General features: G+C 31.0%; 1 protein-coding gene across 1 annotated transcript in view; it reads right to left on the reverse strand.

The window, feature by feature from the left end:
- The window catches only part of LOC120773568 (neurogenic locus Notch protein), a 166065-nt gene that overhangs the window by 109841 nt on the left and 32693 nt on the right, over positions 1 to 23531 (reverse strand). The gene's annotated exons all lie outside the window — the stretch shown is intronic.

Consider the following 23531-nt stretch of genomic DNA (forward strand, 5'->3'; position numbering starts at 1 on the left):
ATTGGCAAATAAAAGTCCACATTAAATAACACAAATAAACATGCAATGAGTATGGAGCGGCTACAACAACAACAATGCGCTGTCACATACCGCCGCAAGTACGTGTGGTATCTAATAGGCGGCATTAAGCGCAGCTGTGCGCTTCTAGGAAGTGGTGCAGCGCCGTACGTAAGCGCTTTGGGGTTAGCTGCGGAGTTGGGGAGGCAGCAACACGCAGTAGGTGCGCCAGCTGAACAATAAACACTGACGTGACATGGCAAATGTCGTTAAGATTACGTTTCATTATGGTAGTTGGAGTGCAGTTCGAAGTCGCCAACGAAGTGCGGCTTGCTTGCAAAAGCACATAGTATACATAATATATAATGTACAGGGGGTACTTGTTTGTATATGTGTGCGTTAGGCGGGTTAGGAGCATTCAAATGGCTAAGAATATGCGCGCATGCGCGAAGGACAAAAAAGGTTGAGTATAATGTTGATGTTTGAAGTGAAGTGAGAGTGAGGCAATAACGGTGAAATGCAATACTCGCTGGTGGTTGTATAATGAAGGTAAAAAAAATATATTTAAAAGTAAATTAAAATATTGAAAAAAAAAAGAAACTTTTAATAAATATTAAAAAAGAAGAAACCCTAAATGCTTCACTTCTAAAACGAAAATTCAAATGCAAAACAAAATTATATATTAAAAAAATTAAATAATGTAAAGAAAATATAAAAAGATCGGAAGTTTAAAAATAATTTAAAAAATTTAAATTTTGAGAAAAAAGAATTGAAAAAGTTAAAATATGTATATTAAAAACAAAAAAAAATTAAAATTTAATATATAAAAATTTTTTATATATAAAAAATTTAAATAATGTAAAGCAAATATAAATTTTGAAAAAAAGAATTGAAAAGGAGAAAAAAAAATTAATTTCATCGAAATTTTCAATGTAAAACATAATTTTATAAAAAAAAAATTAAATAAAAAAATTTGTAAAACGAAAATAAAATTAAAAATTGTGGTAAAACAACGAAACAAATTAATATATTGAAAAAAATGAAATTTTTTTTTACTAAATATGAAAAAAGGAAAGAGAGTGCTTCACTTCTAAAACGAAATTTCAAATGCAAAGCAAAATTATATATTAAAAAACAAAATAAAATAATGTAAAGAAAATATAAAAAATATATTTAAAAATTATTAAAAAAATAAAATTTTGAGAAAAAAGAATTGATAAAAAGTAAAATATATTAAAAAACCGAAACAAAAATAAATTTCAACGAAATTTCGAGATGCAAAAGATAATTTTATAAAAAATTAAATAAAATTTTTATATATGAAAAAAATTAAATAATGTAAAGCAACTTAAAAAAACTATTTAAAAATATTTTAAAATATTTAAATTTTAAAAAAAGAATAGAAAAGGCGAAAAAAATAAATTTTAAGGAAATTTTCACTGCAAAACATAATTTAATAAAAAAAAAATAAATAAAAAATTTTGTAAAACAAAAATAAAATTAAAAATTGTGGCTTATTAGACATAATTTTATAAAAAATATTAAATAAAAAATTTTGTAAAAAATAAAATTAAAAATTTTATAAAAAAAATTTCAATAAAAAATTAATACGAAAAGTAAGTGCAAAATATTGCAATTAGCATACTTAAAACATGTCTGTGAACTCCACGCAAATCATCAAATCTCCATCAAAGTACTTTGTTGTATGTGGCACAACGATAGGAAATCATTGCTGCCATGTGGCGCGTATTTGGGTTAACAACTTTGCGAAATTTCTAAAGAAAACACAAAACCAAGGCGGCAATATAAGCAGCACATAAACGAGCGTAATAAACAATGGGAGTGGAAGCAGCACGCACACACACGCAGGCGAACGCTGCAAACTCTCCAACAATTCGTCAATTTCAACTGTCAAGTACAAGTGCGAAAGCGCCGCTTTTTTCTGCCAAAACTGAAAAAGTAAGATAACAATGCCGAATATATGAAAGTAAATGAACTGAAAATAAGCTGAAATAAATCACAGAGCGAAAAAATTTAGTTACACGCACACACGAGTATGTAAGCGTCGCTCGGCGCAGGAGCGAGCGGTGCCTCAACTACCTGTCATTAAAAGTGGCTTAGCGGCAGTAAACGCATGATGCCGCACTATAGACAAGTGAAAACAAATAAACCTACTCCGCAACACACACACACATGCATAGAAACGCAAATATGTATAGTGTTTGTGATGCTCTCCTCCTCATCATAATCATCAATTTCTCGAAGCGGTCTTTTGAACTCGAAACGCATGCGGCGGCCTATTTCATTTCGCTTGCCGAACTCACACCGCCATTAAATACATATTGAAAACCACTGTTCCTACACACATACAACTACATATGTATATATGTATGTATCTGTGTTTTTATGTATGCATGAAATTCAACCAAGCTCGCCCATTTTTACCTTTCTCACAGTCTTACGCGACTCATTTTTGCCTCATAAATACTCACTTTGTTGTATTGTGTACGAGTGCTTACTACCTTCCAGCCAAGCATCAACATGCAAAGCGGTTAAAAGGGAAATAATGCCACCACAAGCAACGAGCAACATCAATAACAACATGTTGTAATAACTTTTTAATAATAAACAACAACAGAGGGCAAAAAGGCAATAACAAATCTACCGAATGAGCATAACCAGAGCAACAAAAGCAATTAAAACAATAACAACAATGTTGCGATTTAAGACAACGCAAGGAAATAAATAAGCGGTAAGACAAAGTAACAACTGTTGTAAAGGGCTAAACGCAATGTGTAGGCACAGTGGGCTTAAATCTGGCATGAGGTGAAAGAAATACCAATAAAAATACATGAATTTATGAGAGGAAAGAAAAAAGATTTTAGCGTTCAACATTATTTAAACTTTCATGAAACAGAGTTCAAAGCTTTCATTAAACAAAAATGTGAAGGTTTCATAAATTATGGATTTAAAGCTCTTACGAAGTAAAATTCGAAGCACTCATGAAGCAAAACTATAAAGCTTTCACTAAATACAAATTTTATGTTTTAATAAAATATAAATTAAAAGCTCTAACGAAACAAAGCTCAAAGCTTTCATGAAGCAAAGATTTAAAGCTTTCATTAAATAAACCGTTTTTCATAGAATTAAAATTTCCAACTTTTAAAAATATGTCCTTCAACGAAATGCAAAACTTTCCAAAAAACAGCTTTGAAATAAAAGACAAAGCTTTCATAAAACAATCTTAAACTTAAAAACATTAAATCTTTCATAACACAAAAAAGTTAAAGCTTTCAAGAAGAAAATTTAAAGCTTTCATGGCATACAATTAAAAGCGTTTATCAAACGCAGCTCAAAGCTTTCATCAAACAAGGGTTAAAGTTTTCTTCTGACAAAGTTAAAAGCTTTCATTGAATAAAATCTAAAGCTTTAAGAAAATTAAATTTGAAACTTTGTCAAATAAAATCAAATCAAAGCTTACAAATAAATAAAATAAATTTGAAAGCTTTAATCTAATAAAAATAATAATACAAAGTTAAAGTTTTCATTAAGTTAAACTTAAAGCTTTAAGGACAAACAATTTTAAGGCTTCTCAAAAAATGCAAGTCTAAAGCTTTCAAAGAATAAAAAAAAATTAAAGCTTTCGTTAATTAAAATTTAAAGCTTTAACAATATAAGCTTTAAAGCTTTCATGCAATAAAATAAATTGAAAAGCTTTTATTAAATAAAATTGAAGCTTGCATAAAATAAAGCTTAAAAGAACAAAAACTTAAAGCTTTAACATAATAAAGTTTAAAACTTGCAGGAAGAAAAACACAAAAAATAATGCAGTTTGCTTCACCGTGCCGCGTGTAATAATGAAAGCCCCAACCAGTGCGCAAACTCGCGCTGAGCAACTACAGGGCCAAGGGCTACTTAGCAGCATCGAAAATCGACGCGCCCTACAATTCAATCATAATGTAATTTATTATGGCAACATGTGAGCGTAATAACAGCAACAACCGAAACCAACAACAAAGAAATATAATAAAATCATAAATAAAAGTGCGTGTGTGTGGGTATGTGTGTGTGCTCGTATGATTTCACAAGGGGAACAAATGAGCGAAAGTTCAGTGTACTGCCTTTAACAACAGCAACAACAAAGGCAACAAAATTAATGGCATTACAACAATAACAAACAACGTCTGATTATGTTACGTTGTCGATTGTTGATGTTTGACCGGTGACGACTTATTCGAGCCGGGAAATGCTGTCGGCTGCGCTGGACAAGTCCAATGCTCGGCAACAACAATGCAACACAGTGTGCGTGCAACCAAATAAGCAAATAAGAAGTGATAGAAGTGAAAAAATGCAATCTGGAATTGTTGCCAAAGAAGTGAAAGAATTTCTGTTGTTGTCGCCGACACACATTGCACCACCGCCACCACTCACCGTTTGACGAGGATGATGCATTGATGCCGCAGCAAAGTGTACGCAAAAATTTAAATGATCTCGTTCTACCGAGCACATACATGAATGTTGTTGTTGTTGTACTATATATGCTAGTTTGAGGTTGTTTTCTGTTCACGGTCACTTTGTACAACAACGCGATGCAGCAACAGCAACAACAGTGCGGCAGCATTTTAAATTGATGTTCGCTCTTTTAAATGACATTAAATTAGGCTGCTCGTCGTTGTTTGCTGTTTCGTTGACAGTCACCGCTGTTGGCTGGCGGCCTTTGCAGTTGTCGCTGCTTGGCTTGATTGGCTGCTGTTTGTTAGCATTCGCCGCTGTCGTGTCAACCTATGCCGCTGGCTTTTGTCGGACCGCAGACGCTGGTTGTTGCTGGGGTGCTGATGCGTCCGGAGAGCGTGTTACCATTGACAGCTCATCGTGTTGGGAGCTGAGGTGCTGCTGACCAACGTGTTGCCAACTCTTTGCTGCAACAACATTGCTTGCCACCTTTTAGCCTGCGGTATGACAGCGCACTGATAAATTCTTAATGATGATTGATTTGAGAAGCTGTTTCGCCACTTTTATTTGGGGTCAGAAGTCGGTGGAAAGTGGCAGGGAAACAAATTGGTGGTGCTAATTGGAGGAAAAGGCTTATTAAGGAGAAACTCGCAAAGGAGGCGGTGAAATGGTAGCGCCTAATTGCTGATTATATAGCTCAGTGTTTTTTGATTTCTGTGATAAGGAAGTGTGTAAAAGTGAAATGAATTCTAAATATCAGAGAAAATAATATTGGTTAATTTTTTGAAAATGTATTAGGTTCTTTAAAAAAATTTTTGTGATTCAAAATTATTTTTTCTTAATTTTAAACGAAACAAAAATATTAAAATATGAAATAAATATTATTAATTGAAATAAATTGAAGTTTAAAAAAAATAATTTTTAAATTTATTTCAATTTCGAAATTTTCAAAAACGTAAAAACATAAAAATCTAACTTTTAAATTAAAAAAAATATATATATGTATATCTAATTTTTTTTATTTATATTTTTTTATATATATCTAATATTTTTTTATTTCCTCAACTAAAGTAAAAAACTGAAATCTGAAAAAATTATTAAAAAAAAATAATAATTTTGTGATTTTTGTGATAACTAGGTATGTATTATTGATGAGAAAAAAAAGTATCAACGAAAATAATATCGTTAAATTATTTTGAAAATGTTTTAAGTTCTTTAATAGTTTTTGTTTAATTTTTCAAAGGCTGAACTAAAATAAAAAATATGGAATTTCAAATAAATCTAATTAAAAAATTGAAATTTTAGAATAAAAATCTTAATTTCTAAATTTTTTTAGTTTCGAACATTTCAAAACATTATATGGTTTTTAGCATAAAAAAATTTAAAAATCGAAAATTTCAAAACATTAACTGGTTTTTAGCATAAAAAAATTAAATTCTTAATTAAAAAAAAATTGAAGATTATTTAAATCTTAATAAAAAAATATAAATTTAAAACTTCAATTTTTTTTTAATATTTTGTGAACTAAAGTAAAAATCCCAAAAATTGTTTTAAAAAATTTAATTTTACTATAAAATAAATAATCTAGTACCTAGGTTTATAATTATAAAGAAAAAAATGATTGTTTGCTAATATCATAACTAATTAATTTAACAATTTCTTATTTCCAAATTTTTATTTTATTTTTTAATTTTAATTGTAATTAATTAATATAATTCAAAATTAAAATAAGAAAAAATTTAAAGAAAAGTAAAATTTTAGAATAAATCTGTCCGATTAAGAAAATTAAAATAAATTAACAGCTAATAATTTTCCATTTTTTAGTTTTTATAAATTTTGTATGTTTGTTTTTTATTTCCTAAACTAAAAAAAAAAAATTGTTGTATGAAGAAGTTTAATATCTGATTTAAAATAAGTTGTTACCTTTTTAGAAATCAAATTAATGTGTGCTAGTTTTTATTTTTATTTATATATTTTTTTAAATTTTAATTAATTTATTTTCATAGTTTTTGGTTTTGCTTTTTTATTAAAAATAAATTTACAAAACTTAAAAAATAAAAATAAAAAAAAAAAAATAAAAAAAAAAAAATTTAGAAAATAAAAAATAAAATAAAAGAACATAAAATAAAATAAAAATAAATAAAAAATATAGAAAATTCGGACTAAAAATTATTAGAATAAAACTTTTCGAATAAAAAATTTAATTTTTGATTTTTTTAAATTAAATATTACTTAAGAAAAATTTATAGCTTAATATATTTCTTCTAGACTCTTATATAAATAACTAAGACTATTTCCATTATTTATACAACTTTTATAACACCAATTTAATCTAATTTTAATTTGTATCTCATTTTCCGTATTTTTAAGGAATATAGAGCCGCTGTCATTTAAAATCCGTACACATATGTACGTGTGTTCACAAACGTCATCACTCCCTTCCCGATGCAATTCGGCGCGTACTCATCATAAAATTCCTTAATTGAATGAGTAATTTTTATTTACATAAATTTTTTTCACAAATGTTGTGTATTTTTGTCAAAAATATGTAAAGTGCATTAACACCATTATCATTATAAGTGTGAATTTATGTGTATACATACAACATGATTCACAGTGCACATAGCCACAAGTATTTTACAGATAAGAATTGCATAAATTTATGTGCAGCTGATGTCGGCTTATAGAATTTTTTTTTCTTTTTTAAATTTAACTATTTCTAAGAATAATTCTCGTGTAATAATGCCGGCTTATAGAATTTTATTTTTTCTTTTTTAAATTTTACTATTTCTAAGAATTATTCTAAAAATTTCTGACACATTTAATATATTCCAGTTACTTGAAAAAAAAAATAAAACAATAAACAAAATTTAAAAATTTATATATTTTTGAAGAAAAAATGTTATTATGTAATTAAAAAAAAAAAATTGTTTGACATAATTTTTCCTTCAGAAAATATAGAAATATTTCAATTATGAATACCGTAATCGTCCAATAATTGATTCATTTTACCAAATTTTGTTTCTTAAATGTTTTTGTTTTTGCACTTCGTCTCTTGTCGTGTGTCACTTTCTCAAATAATTTAGCAAATACTCTTTTATTGTTGTTGTTGTAGTGAACAACTTCCTTTGCACTAGTGTAAATCTATAAAATTTATGAATGAATGAGTGAATAAGTTGTCGCCTTGGCAGACAAAGCGATTAAGAGCAGAGCTATGTGGCTCATCTGCGACAGGCAAAGTGAATAAATTAGTGCACAATACTACAATAACTACCGCTACTACTACTTCCTTTTGTCGCTGTTATAGCGAAAAAGTTTTCAATGAACTCCTCCACTCTTACTTGTCTTCCCCGTTGTGGTAAAGAAGAGTTGGCGACTGAAGCAGAAGCAGCCGAATTTCGCAACATCCGGTCGCATGTCAAAAAGTGGCGTTTTTAGTTACAAAATTTGAATAAAAAAATTCGCACGAAGGAAGGTCAATAAACAGAGAAATAAATAAAAGAAATTTATTATAATTCTTTAAGACAAAAAATATTAGAGTTATTATTACATAAAAATTTAATGTTAAATAAAAAATTATTATTAAAAATAAATTGTCAAATAAAAAGTTATAAAATTGCATAAAAATATGCCTTGAAGAATTTTGAAAAAATGCCAAAAATAGTTAATAATTTTAAAATTGTTATTAAAAAAATATAAAATAAAAATAAAAAAAAAAATAAAATTAATAAAAAAATTACATTAAAACTATAATTTTATTACAGCCAGAATAAATAAGATAATATAATGAAAATAATTTGAAAATAATTTGAAAAAACTTTGAATTAACAATTGTGAAAATTAATTTAAAAATTAGTATTACATAAAACAGTAAAAATAATAATAAAGTTAAATAAAAAATTTCAAAAAAAAATAAATCTAAATATAATTTTATTACGAAAAAAAATATAACAAAATAATAATTTGAAGAATTCTTTTTAAGCTTTGGTAAAAATAATTAATAACAGTAAAAAATAATTAAAAAATAATATAAAAAGACTTTAAATTAATTTGAAAATTTTTGAAAAAAAATGTACAATACAAATGTAGCAGAATTTTTCAAAATGAAGAATAACAAGATATTAAATTATTTCAAATAAAATCCTTTGTAAAAAAAAGCAATTAGTTTTGAAAAAATTAATAAATATATAATAAAACAAAAATGAAAATAACGTTACAAAATATAATTGATTGTAAATTGTAATAGAACATATGCCATTATTATTTTTTTAATAAGAAATCGAAATATACATATAAACAAGAAAAATCGACTAAAAATATACAAATTAAATAAAAATAAATAGAAAATATAATGCAAAGATAATATTCTATAAAAAAAAATAAAATAATAATAAAATAGTACAAAAGTAAAACTGTTTTTTTTTAATTGAAAATATTTTTTTTAAGTCCTATGTAAACTAAAATAAAAAATGTGGAAATTTTAAATTCTAGAATAAAAAAGTAAAAAAAAAACAAAAATAAGGTAATATTTTAGCATAAAAATTTTTAACTTAAATAACAACAATTTAAGTAAAATTTGTTTATATTAATTTTTTTATTTCTCAACCAAAATATAAAAAAACAACAACAATTTAAATAAAATTTTTTTGTATTCATTTTTTTAATTTCTCAACCAAAATAAAAAAATTGAAAAAAAGTATTTAAAATAAAATTTAATTTTTAAAATAAAAATTAAGTATATGATTTTTTTATTAAATTATTATTATTATTCAAGAAAATAATTAAAATCTCCTAATTTTTAAAGTTTTAAAATAATAAATTAATTTCTTTAAAACAATTTTTTTAATTAATTTAATTAATATAAGTTTAAAATTAAAAAAAATTTTGAATAAAATAATTAATATCCGATAAGAAATAATAAAAACCTAACTAAAAGTAATCTATAAAATATAATTGATTAAAATATTAGTAAAATAAAGCAAAATACAAATTAATAATGAAAAAATTAAAATGAAAAAAAAAATAAGAAACATTTAAATAAAAGTAAACATAATTAAATTAATTTAACTCAATGCATTTAATTAACCCAATAAATGTGACTTCCAAAATTCAAAAATCAAACGAAAATCAGCAACTTTGGCCCGCACCGCGCTCATTGGGCCTCACAATAAGTAAAAATAATAAAGAAACGCGCGACTGTCGCAAAACTACAAACGCTGCTGTCGATGGACGGATGATGTGGATGATGAATGTCGAAGCGAATAAAGAATGCATGAATGAATGAGCGCTTCGCAAAGCACAGCCGAGCACACGCTGAAAGCGCGCTTGTGCGACGAAAAAGTTTTGAATTTAAATTGAAATCAAACAAACAAAAAACGCAATAAAATTTCAAGAGCTATAAAAATACAATGATTCTAACTATAAAAAATCAGCTACTGTTATGTAGCCAACATAAAAAACATATACAATCACACATGCATACACAAAGAACAGCAACAAAGCACAACTCGTAAATTGGCAAACTGAAATGGCAGCGCGCCTGCTAGGAGGGGAACAAGTCGAGCGCTCGCATTGACAATTGTTGTTTGTTGAATTGAGCGCAGCAAAGCCGCGTCGCTGACGCATGCAATAAATTGCAAATAATTGTGGCAACACGCTGTTGAAATTGCAAAGCTCGACAAAAACACTTTGAAACGAGCGAGCAACATTTAAAACTGGCAAAAAAATGACAACAAAAGCGATAACAATAAAAGCGAGCAATTGAAAGAGGCAATGCGTCCTATTGCGCCAGCAGTAGGCAATGCAAATATTCATACGTACATGCCACATACACAATTTATGCCTGTTGACTCACTTACCGCATGTTGTCGCACTGCACCGGGTGGCGGTGGCGCTGGCGGGGTCAGTTGACAGCCAGTCAGCCAGCCAGCTAGCAAAGCGTCCTACATGCCGACACTGAAGTACAGCAGCCGGTCAGCGCGCCGCTACTCGGGCAGTCGTCATCAACGAGCGCGCGGCCGCTTGCCAATTGTGCGCTGCGCGCGGCAAGCGCAGCAATTGTTGGCGGTCGTGGCTGAATTCAATTGATTTGACATCAATTAAAAGAGTGCAACATATCATGTTGTCGCGTTCCATTTTTTATTTGCAATGCATTTATTTGCATTTGCATTTATTTTTTATTCAGTACTATTTTCCGTCGTTGTGCCATTGTAGCGACTGATGTGTTGGTGCCATGCCGCATTGTTGCTAGTAAGATTTTCCCCAACATATCTAAATTTTTGTAGAAAAATCACCAAACTTGTAGCTGTTAAAATTCAAAGCAACAACTATTTCAAGCATCACGACGAGCGCCACACGGCATGAACACTTCGTAGACACCTGGTCATCTAAGTGCATGCCACACTTTGGGCACTTGGTAAATGCCAGAAAAATTGGCAACTTCACAAATCAACAATATATCAAACTCAGCTGGGCAATTAAGTGGTATTGTGTGTCTGTTTATGAGCGTGGACATCGAGAAGTTTTTGGGGTGTTTGTCTGGGGCAAAAATAATAGAGTGGACATAAAGAAGAGAGCAAGTTAAAGTTATTTTTATTTGGCGCTGAGAAGATCAACTAATTACATATTGAATTCTATGCATATTTTTAAAAGCTTCTATTTTATTTGTAAAAGCTTTCACGTCAAAATTCTAAATAATTTAACCAAATTCAAATTAAACAAGAAATGTCCCAGTTTTCGGTTCTTTTTATTGCTTAATTTTAGCAGAGCTTTCATCAAAATGTTAATGCATTTACACAATTTTAGAAGAGCTTTCATCAAAATTTTAATGAAAGCTTCCGAAAGCTCTGTTCGACTTTACACAAATAGGTATTAGCTTATGTTTAGGAGCTGAACATTTATAGCTTTTAACCTCTTTTACGAGAATATTTTGAGCTTTTGATTTTGTGAACTTTTTTAAAGCTTTTGAAACTAAATAAATTATATAAATTCAAATTAAACAATAAAAGCTGTAGTTTTCGGTGCTTTTTATTACACAATTATAGCAGAGCTTTAATGAAAACTTTAATAAAAGCTTCCAAAAGCTTTGTTCGAGTTTTCACAAGTATTAGCTTATGCTTAACATTTTTAGCCTTTAACCTTTCTAACGAGGATACTATGAGCTTTTGATTTTTTGAACTTTTTTTAAGCTGTTGAAAGTTCAAGACAACTTTTGAAAGCTCAGTCCGATTTTACATAAAAATTAGCTTATGTTTAGGAATATAAAATTAGTGGCTTTTCTCATTTATTAGCCGAATTCATAATTTTTTTTAAGCTGATGATGTGTGCTAGTTTCAGAACATTTGTAGCGCTCTGCATAAGGTTTAGATAAGTAAAGCCTTTATAATATAGATACAATTCGACATTAAATGTTTCTAAATTGCTAATATCCGGAAAGCGCGCTTCAATTTATAATACTATGAAATCTAAATCGAGCCCTTTTGTATGGACGTAAGTGGACTTCTAATGACTCAATAAGACTTTTTCTTCAACTACGGCGCACATTCAAATCAGAGCTTTTCTAGCAAGTTATATTCGTTAGTATTTGTGAATAAATTAACCAAAAATTGTTGATGAGTACGAAAATACTTTTAAATAACTAAATTTGTTCAATCACTGATTTATCTCCCCACACCTAGCCACCACTAAAACGAATAGTCTCAGTCGTACTCAATAAAATGTTATGATTTATGATGCATTTAAGAGACGTTTCTTTAAAGCGCGTTTATTTGCAATGCTCTCCACCACTCCCGTCTAGGATGCAACATAAAGTCGCTAAACAAATGCCAAGTCACCAATAATAAAAACCGTTAAAGTAGACAGCGTGATGCGATGGGGAAAAAGTGTGAAAAAGGTCTTAGACAAAACGCCCACAAAGCACCGCAGGCATGCGCTATACTCTTTCTGCACGCGCGCAGGCGCAGTTAGATTTAAAGCGTTGTAGCCGCAGGTGTTGCATGTCGCCGGCATGAGAGGTGGCAAACTCTTAGATGACTACAGGATATGATTTTCACGAAATGTGCCATTCGCATGTTTAAGTGTAATAAAAACATTAGAGATGCTGCGCCTGAGTACATTTATATGGACGCGAGTAGACGGTAGACAAATATGTTATGCTGTTCGTTTGCTTTGGCTGCCTTTGCTTTGCACTAATAAATAAATTTGAATTGTGAAAATATAGTTTGCTGTCATTTATTTGATAGTCATGGCACTAACAAACGGTCACAAAGCAATGCTTTTCTGGGTGCGCGCTTTTATGTGGACGACACGTTAAGGTCAACTGGGTACCGTTGCGCGCCTTGCGCTCAAGTTGCACTTATTTGTTATAGTTCAACTTTTTTCGTGCATATTTTATTGCAATTAAAGCGGTGTTAACATGATTTTATATGCCACTATTTTTGTACGCCATTAATATGCGGTATATACATGAAAGGCGGACTTAAGTGTTACTTAGACAACTTTATTGGCTGTGTTCGATTCGCCAAGCGTTGGAGAGTAGAGAATCGAACAAGTAGCGCAAGTAGTTCAAACAAACAGTTACACTTCCCTAGTTGATGGCTATATACTAATATATCTACTTATAAATGAGTAATTTAAGAGGTATCGGAAGAAAGCACGTGGAAATTTTTGAAGAACACTGCTAACTGAACACATGCTGAGAATCACTTTGAGGGCGCTGAGGAAGCTGGGAGTTCGTAGCTGGTTTAAGGTCTGACTTTTAGAAAATATGAATAAATAAGTCCTAGTTTTGCAATTACGAAATTCCACAAACAAATTATGTATTTCCGAAATTCGGTAACATTTTCGAATATTCGAACTTCGACAAACAAATTCTGAATTTTTGTAAAAACATTTTCGTATTTTCGAAATTCGACACTATATTTTTGTATTTGTGAAATTCGATAAATAAATTATGTATTTTCGAAATTCGACAAACAAATTCTGTACTTTCTAAATTCACACAACATTTTCATATTTTCGAAATGCGACAAAAATTTTTTTATTTTCGAAATTCGACAAAAAAATCTTAACTTTCGAAATTCGATACAAAATTTTCATATTTTCGGAATTCGACAAACAAATTTTGTATTTTCGAAATTCGACAAACAAATTTTATATTTTTGAAATTCGACTAACATATTTTATACTTTCGAAATTGTACATAAAAATCTGTGTTTTCGAAATCCGACAAACAAATACTGTTTTTTCGAATGTCGACACAACATTTTCGTAGTTTCAAAATTCGACAAACAAACTCTGTACTTTCGAAATTTGACAAACAAATTCTGTTTTTTGGAAATTTCACAATTTTCGTATTTTCGAAAATCGATAAACAAATTTTGTATTTTCGAAATTCGACAAAAAAAAATCTTTGTTTTCGAAATTCTCCGAAAAATCTCTCAATCAATGATTATCCTGTCACTACAAATCTAACTAATAACTAATATATAATAAAATCATTTCTTTTTTCCGCTCAATTTCCACAAACTATTTATTTCACCACACAATCCGAGCACGCCACAACCTGGTTGCCGCGTTAAATTTATAAGCAGGTGTAATTAAATCTTTTACACATACGATTTTCCGCCAAATTAACATGCGCGCATTGCGTTAAAGTGTTCGCAAAGTGACATAAAGTTAGGAGAAAAAAAATTAAAATAAAAATAGTCTTAATTTCGCTTTATGGAGGTGTAGAGCGGCTAAAACGAATGAGTATTGCAAGCTGGTAATTCACCTGTCACACATGCCTGCACGCGGCAAGCTCATGTGGATAGGTGGCTCAAATTAAATCGCCTGCTAGCTATACATGTATGAATGTATGTAGATACGAATATGTGATTAAAATAAGTGGCGTGAGGTGAGGTGAGGCGCGGCAATACTACAAATGCTTAGCGACGAGCGATATGGCATGCTTGGTTGGCCGCGCACAGCTGATTTGTGCAGATCGCTTACAAGCAGACATTTTACGCGCTCATAGCTTACATGAAAACTCAAAGAAGCAGTTAAAAAAGCATGTGTTAACATAATGAGTGGCACAAAATTGAAAATGAAACTAAAATTGTGTGTTATGAAAAAATTGTTGGAAAAAAATCATTAAAAATCCATAAAGAGCAAATCCGTTTACACGCTCTACCGGTGAAGCTGAACACACAGTGGCTGCGATGGGCTGCGCTGAGTGTGCGCTATGCGCATGCGCGCCAATGAATTTGTATTTTTTCTGTAATAAACCTTGCTATATACTATATACTTTTTTCCCACGGGGCGTAGCTATATATGCATTTATATATTTGTAGCGTATTAAATATACCAAATTTAGTGTTACAAATTAGTACGACACTAATTAGTTATTAAAAATTTAGTAGCAATATTGGCGTTAATAAGGAAAATTTCATTTTAATTAACTAATTTAATTTAACTATTTCGAACACATCCACATGTGATTAATAGCTTTCGGCACAAATCTTACTTAGCAAAAGCAGAAATGTCTTGTGAGAATTGTAAAAGAAATTTAAATTGGAGCGCGCATGCGAAATTGACGTTCGAGCACGCAACGCTAATGCATTACTTTTTTATTTACTAAATGTCGTGTATATATATATATTCTTATACGTTTATATATTTTACAAAAAGTTAAAAGTGGACGCCAGCCAGGCGCACGCGCAATCTGTCATTGCTTGGCTGACAACACTTTGACATTTTGCTTTGAGCACGTTCTCTATTGCTGCTGGAGTATCAGGTCTTTCTTAATTATTTTATTGTGTTTTTTTTTCTCTTTTTGCGAAATTCAGTCGCGTTCGTGTGTATAGAAATCAAATTTAAATTTCAAAGTCTTTTCGAAACCAAACTCCTAGCAACCTCCTTTGTTCAACCATCTATACCATACCTGTTATTTATAAAATATTTTATCATCTTAGATGTAACCTAAATAAAGTTTGCAATTGCTGTAATTTTTCTAGCTTTTATCGTAACAGGTGCACATTTGAAAAAATCGAACGAGAAAAAATCGAGAGCTGTGATCGAAATATCGCGATCGGTTAACGATCAAAAAACCAATTATACTTTTATTTAGTGATTTTAGCATTTTTCGTGGAAGATACTTGCTTTGAAAGAGGAGTAAGATATATGTAAATATAAAGCCGAATAAAATTCTGTGATCACCTGAGGATCAGTAAGTCTTTTCCATAGAAATATCACTGGAATAATAATAAAATTATGCGGATGATCTTCAGGTGATCGCAGAGCTTTATGCGGTGATTTTTACACACCAAATGAAGACGGACAGTAACACATTCTTTAAGATGCCTGCGCTTGACTCGAATTTTAACAGAATCTGTGACCTCACTATCGATACCTCCTCCAGTGTATCATACCCAGATGCTTCCAGCGTAGTCTTACTAATGCGGGACAAAAGCAGAAGAGAAGCTCCACTGTTTTTCTGGTGCTTTGCTCCAGATATTTCCTACAGTCTTCTCGATCCGTGTGCCCACTCTGCAGGCGTGTATTACCACCAAACAGAGACCAGTTAGTATACCGTTTTGCACATGATACTTGCAGTTTTGCATCCAGGTATCTCATTCCATTAGACTTTGATTTTCTTTACCATTTTTCTATGGAAATCGTCGTATAGGCAATGCATGGGTTTCATGGGTTTGGAGAATGTATTTAATTATGAAAGAAAATATATGAAACCAGAGAGGAAAACGTTTCACAAGCAGCTAAAAGGTAGCTTAAAAGTTCAATTTTCATACCTAGTGTGATTAGAAGACTTAAGTTCTTTGATTGTTCAACAGAGTCGGGTCTACCACATATGTATAACTGAATCTGGCTTACACTAAATACAGTCCGCGCATTTGGGGACTCTTTTTGGAAACATAATACTTAAATCCATTTCACTTCATCGAGAATACCAGATATGAAATGAGCGTTGAATTCAGTGTTCAGAAAATTCTGTAGTGAAATAATTAAGATGAAAACGATAATTTTTATAGTCTAAAAATAACTTGGTCTTACTATAGTATGTTGAACGAATATTTTGAAGGTTTAGGTAGGTATAGATTCTATAGATACTTAAGCTGACAGTTTCTTACTCCAGGCTGAGATACTTTCCTCCAACGACCAACTTTTCAGCTGGCTCAGCTTACAAATTTTTCAGCGCCAAACCTAGCTTTTACCAACACCTTAAAGTGTTAAAAAGCATTGTCTTCTATTAGCGATTGCTTTCTAATTTGCGATGACTCAAAGTTTCCCATATCAAAGCATGGAAAGTTTCAACAGTAATTTCTGTAGTCTCTGGTGACACTTGCCACAAAGTGCTCATCAAAATTCTGAGACCACAAACATTCTAAAATTAGACACGCTCGTTACTAGCAGTAGTACATACATACACACAATACATTTGTATAAGTAATTTCAAAAAAAGCTTATCATTTACAAAGCCGCATGCTGCATTTCAACAAATGAATGAATGAACTGAATAAATAAGCACGCGCGATAATAACAAAACGAAATGGAAGTAAATCATAAACACTGAAACAATATAAGCCAACAACAAAATTATTAAAGACTTTCAATCACGGTCAACATTTTCTCACGGTCCACGCCACAAAAGTCAACCAAAAACACAAAAACAAAAAAGTTTATACGAAACAGTGGAAAATAAAACTGGATTTGTAAAGTGATAAAAACAAAACGTACAACAAAATTAAAAGCAACAACAACAGTAGTGACAGAAAGTGAGAAACCGAAATAATGAAATGAAACAAAAGGCAACAAATATTGTATGTAAGTGTGTATGTTTGTGTATGTGTATGTAATAAAACAAAAGGGGTGTACGTATGGATTGTGGCGAGCGGGTGCGGCAAGTTGGCGGGCGAAATAATTTGTAAACACGGCACAAAAACACGGGCCCAATTACGCAAAAACTACAAAGGTAACAAAAACCAAAAACAAATACTCAAAAAAGTGAACGAAAAATGAAGAATGCATGCAGTGGATGAGTTGGCCGAAAGAAAGCGATGGCAAAGTGGGAAATGCGAGGTATATACTAGCTTCCCGAAAAATTTTTGAGTTCGGACGTTCGAATTAAAGACCACCCTTCGATAATATTTAAACAATTTTTAAAGTTATTATTTTTTAATCAGAAATACATACATACATACCTACATATGTACATATGTATGTAAATAAACTGCGAAGTACTTGGAAGCGTTAGCAAGTGATAATGGCATTTATCGCTTTTAGTGGCTTGAGCAAGACCCATATCTCTTAATTTTGGTGTACGGTTTTATCGCGACCACAATGAAACTAGATAGCCAGTCTGACGCGTATTTTTTTTTATCAGCGTTGCCACTGTATGCAGTTAAGAGAGGCTTGGTTAGACTGTACATTTTTAGTTATTAATTTTCCATAAATCAAAAGTGTAATGAGTACGTATAAGACAAAAAAAATATTTTTTTGTTGCGTAGTTGCCACCTTATTAAAAAATTAATTAATTCGGAATGATAGTGAAACAAAATGTAAAAGTTTTATATGACCAATTAAAAAACTGGATAGCATTGCTGAAAAAGTTGCCATATGCCCGCATATTAGATTTTTTATACAAGTGCAGTTGCCACCTTGCTTTAATAACAACAAATTAGTATTTTTGGTTGTTTTGATACAAATCTTTTTCAAATTAAAATTCTAAATCTTTTAAATTAAAAAATTATTTCAAATCAAAAATTTAATTTTTTTAAAACTAAAAATATAATTTTTGTTGGAACATTTATTAATTAAAAGAATATTTAAAATCAAAAATCTAAATTTTAAAAACTCAAATTATATCTTTTCATACAACACTTTTTAACTTAAGATTTTTGTATTCATTTAAAAAATTAAATTTTTTAAATTTAAAATATAGTTTTCGAACCAAAATGTTTTGAATGAAAAATTTTAAAAAATTGAAAATTTAAATTTTAAAAATCAAAATTTTTAATTTAACTTTTTATTAAAAAAAATTTTGTATGAAAAATTTAAATTTCAAAAGCTAAAATTTTTAAATTTAAACAAATATAAAATTTTAATTAAAAAAGAAGTTTTAATTAAAAACTGATACAAATTAATTAAAAATTTATATTTGTTTAAATTTAAAAATTTTAGTTTTGAAATTTAAAATTTTAATTTTCATACAAAAAAATTTTAATGATTTTTTTTTTAATTTTTAAAATTTAGATTTTCAATTTTTAAAAATTATAACTTATATTATGAATTTTCATACAAAATTTTTTAATAAAAACTTTTTAAATTAAAAATTTAAATTTTAAATTTCAAATATAATTTTAGATTAAAAATTTTTGTTCCAAAATTAAAAAAATAAATAAAAAAAATTTAAATTATAAATCTAAATGTTTAAAATTTAAAAAACAGTTTTTGATACACAATTTTTTAACTAAAAAATTCGCATGTTTCCTTGACACTGAATTGCAAATATATGTATGTATTTCAAATTATTGTTATTATAAATGATTTTTAAGAAATTATCTACAATCAAATACGCTAAGTAAAATAACTGGGTATAAATTTTCCACACCACACTGCAACTCTTATCCACACTATCACTGCAACTCTTATCAATTCACTGTACCCATATTCCACATACTCCGTATTCTGACGAATTATCACCATCTGCAGTGAATGCGTCGTGTGTTGACGACATGAAATGGGTGAAGTGCATTATAATAATACTATGTGACAACAAAACCACAAGAAAAACAAAACAACAAAAAACATCTGCGCAGATTTATAACCCGAGAACCACCCCCTCGAAGCGCGCGATCATCGCGGCTAAAATTGCCGCAGCACCAACCTCAACGCTTCATTCAAGGGAACAACAATGTGAATGAAAGCGCTGAAAAGCCACAAGTGTCCAGTGCCATATACATACAGACATATTTATTTTTTTACAAATGTAAATAGTTTATTTAGAAAAAACACTTTTCCCACCCAGGCGACACGCGTACTGCGAAATAAAACTATTTAAAAAAAATAATAATAATAAACGATGACTGTGAAGATGCAGAAGCGCGCTTAAAAACACAAGTGTAAATACATATATGTATGTATATGTATGTATGTGTGATTATACGCTTTGTGCTCATTTCTTCGTTATTATTTTGTTGTGGTCGCTTTTGTTTAGCTAGAATTTTTTTTTTATTTTTCTAATCTGTTGCATTGTTGTGGTGGCAGGCAGCATTGCTGCTGGAGTGTGCCGGCGCGCCGGTTGGTTTGGTGAGCAGCAGCAACATGTGCATTTTTTCGAACAATTGAAAATAAAACTTCTTCAAAAAACAACAACAAAGTAGCTACTATCAGCAATATTGTTATTGTGGTTGGTCCTTTATTGATTGCCAAGCATGTGAAAAGTGTGGGAACGAAATTTCTATCAGTGCAAAGGAAGTACTCGGTTGGTGCGCCGTAGCAGCCATGTGTTGAGTAAGCGGAACTGTTTGACAAATAGCGATTATTGTGCTTTAAAGTAGAGATAATAGTGCTGTCAAATTATGAGCTGAGTTGAAAAAATAAGTATTTAATTGGACACATGCACCTATGCAAGTGAGGATCGGTATCTATTGTTCATAGTGAAAGGTCTTGAGAACTGAAGAAAGGCATCGATGATAGGGTGATAGTTCTTGAGGATTCAAGAACGCATGATGACTATGATATAACGAATCAATAATATAACAGCTAAACGTTCTTATGCAGATTTTAAGTTCTTAGCGATTAAATTTTTCAATTAATTTTGAATAATAGTCTATACGACCTTAGTTCCTTTGAGATTCAATGTTATTGAACTTCCAAACTTTTCAGATTTCAACTCTCTCTATTTGTTTCCTGTTTTTGTGCTGGATATTTTTGCAACATTTTTACATTACTGGTTTAAAAAGTTTAATGCTAAAAATGCAAACGTATGAAATCTATGCAGATCAATGCAAATCGCCTAAATTTATGCTAAGAAAAGAGCAAACAATTTGAGAAGCAATTTGTACTTTGAAGAATAAATAACCGTCTCTTCAATTGTAGGTATAGCTGTCTTCGATTTGCCAAACTGTGGAGAGTGGCGAATAGAAGAAACAACTATATAAAACACTTAAAAAAAGTGATACTTTGTCTGAAGATGTTTTCATCGAAAATAAGCTTTTTTTATATTACGTCAATTGGACCAGTTTTGGGCCTTTGCGATGTCAGATGGAGTTCAGTTGCTAGGTCCAAGCGGAGTAGTCATCCTTTAGGAAGCTAGCGCTTCACACGAATTTTACGTCAATATAAAGAGAAGAAATAAATATTTCAATTTAAAAAACAAAAAATACAGTGTGCTTGGGATTTAAAAAGGTAAGTTTCCACCAATTTTCATGACAGAAAAAAAATTCTAAGATGAAAATAAAAAACCTCAAAACTTGGTAATTTAATTTTTTTGATAAATTTTGAGGTTATGGGAAAAAATCAATATATGGAAGTGATAGACCTTTTTATTACCTAACACATTGCCATATAACTTTTTTCTATAAAACTCGAAGTTTTGCAGAAAATCGATATAAAACATTTTATACCCTTAAAAATTCAATCTAACTTTTCCCGACCTCTCCTAGCCTTTTCTCGATCTCAGAAAGCCTATCAACTATTTGGTCTAATATATACCTTCGAGTTTGTAGACTTGAATACTCTTGATTTTAAATTGAATGGAGTTGAATTTGTAATCCTTGATTTTCCTTTCTTAATACACTTGTTGATATGACAATAGAGCGATCAGCGAATTGGCGAATCAAAGACGGTCAATGTACTTCTTTGTAGCACAAACTTTCAGAAAGAGCTTAAGTGTTAAGAGTATAGTTTCAGACTAACAGGAAGATCTTATAAAAGTCTTGGTTTTTGAATATTCATATGAAATTATGCTTTTCAACATCTGAATAATCGGTGTGGGACTGTTAACATGAATTTAAGTGAGGATTGAGATGTAGTCCTAACATATGGAATATTGTTATATTCAGCTCTTTCGATAGCAAGATTGCTATCGACCAACGATAAAAAATTTCATTAAAGCATGCATGTAAATAGCTTTTAAAGTTGAGGCCATTGACTCCGAATTTCGGTAGTAACTTTTAATAATTTCGACTCGTTGTTGGATCGTACATCTTTCGATGATGAAATGGCAAACCTTACGGAAGAAAAATGTCAAAGGAGCGGGAAATATATGTATATCATGGTTTGCTGTCTCTCTTGGTCTATTGTATAGCGTCCCTATTGAAAAACCCGTTATTAAATTCAGCTAAAACAATACCTTGCAAAAGGTTTGTTTTTACATGACATGTCACGCCAACCTTTATACATATTTATACATACATACTTATGTAAGTACATACACATGTGGGCCTAGAACAACACAACCAACTCGAAACTTTAACGCACAATGGAAGGAAGGACATTTGATTTATCGAAAATATCACTTAAATGAACCCAAACGCTGTAGTTGTAATTAAGATTTGCTAATGGCTATTAAGGTGGTAATGGAAACTACCCTTCAAGCGATACAAAAAATTATATAATATGTAGATATGTATATGCCCGAACACATGCGATTACCTCAGCTGGTGCCGGATGAGTAGCTAATGCGCTTGCCTGGGGACATGTAATTCAAACGCACTTGAAAACTACACTAAACCAATTTGAATAACAATGTAAAAAAACAATAACAACAAGAAGGGAAGCATTAAAAGGCGCGTAAATATGTAAATTAATGAATATTCATATGAGGCGCAAGTATGTAGGTGTTAGTGCCACATATGCGCGCAGGACGCGCCAAAAGGAAGAAGATTCGTGGGAAACGCTTGATTTGCGTTAATAAAAAATGAAAAGAAATCATAAAAAAGTGAACGCCCGCACGAATGTGAAATGTCAGAGGCACAGCTATGGAGGATATAACAAAACACAAAAATAACGTAGTAGAAAAAACCGCAAAATAAACAAATTTAATCATAGCAGCCTGACAGGCACTTCAGCTCAAGCGCGCACACATAAGGGTTAAAGCAGCAACAAAAAGGTGGTTGAATTGAATGTATTGTTAGTAAATCACTTGGAAAAAGGAAAAAGGGCCTGCAACAACAACAGCAAAAAATTAAGCATAGACAACACTCAAGTGCGTGCTTCCGCTACGCTCACCACAGCAACAAGAATACAATAAAAATAGCAATAAAAATCGAAAACTGCCAGCACTTAAGCAATCAGCGCAAAGTTTTTGATTACTTTGCATTTGCGCCTGCGCAAAAACGTCAACATAAAATGCAACACTTTCACCCACCGCGCCGCGCCGCGCTACCCAGCTAACGCTACAACAAAAACAATGCGGTTGAGCGAACGTAGTTGCAGACACAAGTGGTTGTTGTTGCTGGTTGGCTGTGTAATTGCGACAATTGTTACTGCACAGCGCAAGTAAGGCGGCGTGTGTATGTGCGCCGACGCGCCGTTATTTTAAACGAGGGGTGAACGCGTATGGGACACGACGCTTATGTTGCAGCAACATATGCATACACATATATGTGTGTGTGTGTGGTACCGTAAGTGCGCTGAGTGCTTTACTTTATGCAATCGCAGTGGCGGTTAAAAAATTGCAACGCCATGTCAATAAACTTTAATGGGCCGGCAGTCGACTTTACGAGCGTACACAGGCGAGTATGCAAACAAGAATGGGTATCTTAGTAGCTGCATATGCCGTTAGCAGCCAGCCAGCCAGCTGGCCTGTGCAGGCGACAAAGAATTGCGAGCGCGTTTTTTTCGCAGCCGATTTTATTTCTGCATTTCGCGCAATCAAACATTATAAATAAAACAGTTTAAAAGCCATAAATATCCGTTCGAAATAACGCAAGCAAAAACACTAACAACAGCTGCGGCTGCAACCCACCGCAGCCCCACCACCAGGCGCGGCAGCAACGTTTTGACATTTTCTCCACCATTTAAGCCAATCGCACATGCACAATAATAAAAGCGCTGCGTCTATTAAAAACGAATGCAAATAT

This window comes from Bactrocera tryoni, chromosome 4 (genome assembly GCF_016617805.1).
Source record: "Bactrocera tryoni isolate S06 chromosome 4, CSIRO_BtryS06_freeze2, whole genome shotgun sequence".
Lineage (NCBI taxonomy): Eukaryota > Metazoa > Arthropoda > Insecta > Diptera > Tephritidae > Bactrocera > Bactrocera tryoni.